A 3,006-nucleotide genomic window follows, 5' to 3' on the forward strand; every position below is an offset into this window, starting at 1 on the left:
GGGAGCTGAGAGTAGGTATGGGTACTTGTTTGCATGCCAAGCCCCAGGCAAAATATGATTTGGCTGTTCCTTCCCAGAGTTTGGGGCGGGTGGTCTCACTCTGGTCTAAACAGCTCAGATGGTGAGGTGAAGCATGAGGTAGGTGGGGGAAGGGCATTATTACATGAGTCTTTTCTTTGAAAATAGAGCTTGGATTAACCAAGTCAGAGGAGAAGCTTGCCCTAGGCCCAATAAGAAATACCCATTCTGTTGCAATCTATTTTCTAACCTTCATCAAAGTCAGTGTTCTGTCACTGACATTCAGCTAATGCGAATTGTTTGGGGTCCAAAGGTGAAAGTTCTTTTAACAGTGACTTCTTTTGCCTATGGGACTCTTTTTGTCCCACTGTACCTCTCTGAGAGTAAGTGGCTGAGAAGGTTGAGAAAAATTCAGAGAAAAAGTGAATTTAGATATATAAGGAGAAGGTCACTAGAAGAGACCCACCTGAAATGAATGAAATCCCAAACCTGTTTGCTAAGCAGTCCTTCATGAAGCCAAAGAAAAACCTGAAGCAAGAAGATTGAGGAGAAGCACTGAATAATCATATGGTCACAAACATTCTCTTACTTTCACTCCTATCCTGTTCTGGACTTTCCTCATTAGCAGGCCCATCCTTCCCAGTGTGGATGGCACACCTGGAACTGAACGTGTGGCAGCCCTGATTCCAGTGTGCACTCTGGAAATGCCATTCTAAGGTAAGCAAACTCCCCTACACTCTAAACCTCTTCTTTGAGTGCATCCTGTACCTCCTGCGGCAACCCTTAAAATCAGGCTTTTCATGGGCACAATACTTCCTCTACAACCCAGCTCCTCGTCCCACGTCCTGCCCCCACATTGCCTCAAAGTAGGGTCTGCATCACCTGAATCCCTGCAGCTGTTTCCAGACCATTGCTCATTATCAGGTAAAACCCCTTCCTCTTTCAATACTCTTTCCATCTGATATTATCACCCTCTATTCTCTCCCACTCACTATCACTGTCATCCATTCTAACACATTGTTAGAGAATTTCAGTCCCCCCTGGTTTATATATTCCTACTCCATTCCAACTCCTGTCATCACATTGACTGATTTAAACATCCATGTGGATGATTCTATGTATTTCTGTAGTTCAATGGTTCTCAACCTGCAAATCACTTGGAAAATTTAAAAAATACTGATGCCTGGGACTAACTCAAACCAATAGAATCTGAATTTCTGGGGATGTGGCTTTAGCATAGATATATTTTTAAATCTTACAGGTGATTCTAGTGTGTCAGTATTGCAATGACACTTTTTTATATTTCTATTGCAAGCCAGGATTGAGGACTACTGCTCTGGCCTCAAAGTTCCTTGACATCCTCAATTCTATTGACTTTCATTTCCACTATACTTAAGAATACCAACTTCATGGTCATATTATGACCTTGCCATAACCTAAAATCTTGCTACCTCTGAATTCTCTCATTCCAAGAGTCCCACTACTATCTTGCACTTCCCTACTCTGGTACCTTTTTCATCTAATTATACAATTTCAGACCTTGACCCCATCATTATTTCCAAATTTATTAGTGGTCCCTAATCATTGCTTCTTTTCCTACACATACTGGCTCCTATGGTGGATCATTCTCACAAATATAACTTCACCCAAGCTCTGTTACCTGTCTATTGCACTTACCTTACAAACCCCAGACCCTAAATCAAATCCTCTGGAAAATCTGCCTCCTCTGTTCTTTTGCCAGAATTTCTGAAGAAAAAATTGAATGCCAGTCAGATGGGTACCACTACAAATGTATGATTTCTAATTTAATTGTTTTATGAACACTGTTGATCCTTTCATTTTTGTTCAGCACTCTCCCCCATTTCCCTTAACCACTATCCTAAACCTTTGCACCTTTTTTAATATAGGCCATGGGCGTGAACTCCTCTTTCACAACTGTAAGCTTATTTGCATCTCCTAGTGTCCTTTCTTCTTTTCTTTTGCTCTGAGAGGAGTGTTCCTTTTCCTGACAATTATTCTCTATCCTATCATCATGACCCTTCTTTATTGAATTTTCACTCTCTGCTGGTTTCTTACCCTGAGACAGCTCACCTTCTGAAACTCTTGATCTCGTATTTTCCATCAGTTTTGATTTTCATTTGTTTGATATCAGCCATGCTTCTAGAAAGAGCAGTCTAATTTAGTGTCTTCATTCCTCACCTCTTTGTTATTCCTCAAGCCATAGCTACTAGGCTCCCACTGCTCCACTAACTGCATGGGCAATGGTCAGGGCAGAATCCATGAGGATATTTCCAGATATTTCTTTTTCTCCCCAGATATTTCTTTTTATTAGAACTCCTCTCAACACCATCCATGCAAACCACTTCTGTCTTTTGAAAACCTACTTTAGCTCTCATGATTTTCCCATACCATGGCTCACTTCCTACCTGTCAGACTGACTGCTTCATGCATAGTCTTTTATATGTATTTTAAAAGTTGGCAGATTTGAAGGTTCTATCCTTAGCAGGCATTGTTTCTCCCTAGATAGCCTCATACTAAGGAGGCTATCTAGCCTCCTCCCCTCCTCTACCCCCTGTCATCTCCCTCTTCCCCCTCCTCCCCTCTTACTCTTCCTTCTCCTCTTCCCCCTCCTTTTCTTCCTCCTCCTTCTCCTCCTCCAATTTTACAAGTTCCAAAACAAGCTCATTATCTTCTTAAATTCTCTTGCATCAAACTATGAAACTCAAGCCAGGTGTTTTCCATTTTTATTGATGACACCATTATTAATTCAGTCTCTCTCAACAGAAACCTGGGTGTAGCTAGCGTGTCCTCTCTCTCTCAGCAGCCACATCTGATTAATCATCAAGTCCTAACAATTCTACTTCCTAAGTAGTTCTCCAGTGTGTCTGCTTCTCTCCATTGCTACTGCCTTCATTCAGGTTTTTATCTCTCAACACCAGTGATACAATCTCCTAACTTGTTTCCCTGTCTGCACTCTTGCTCCTCAGT

The 3,006-nt window shown here is 41.6% G+C and overlaps 1 pseudogene; it reads right to left on the reverse strand.

The window, feature by feature from the left end:
• The window catches only part of LOC102761100, a 59,765-nt pseudogene extending 57,591 nt beyond the window's left edge, over nucleotides 1-2,174 (reverse strand).
• Nucleotides 2,175-3,006: the final 832 nt, after the last annotated feature.

Source organism: Myotis davidii, unplaced genomic scaffold (genome assembly GCF_000327345.1).
Source record: "Myotis davidii unplaced genomic scaffold, ASM32734v1 scaffold2297, whole genome shotgun sequence".
Taxonomy (NCBI): Eukaryota; Metazoa; Chordata; class Mammalia; order Chiroptera; family Vespertilionidae; genus Myotis; species Myotis davidii.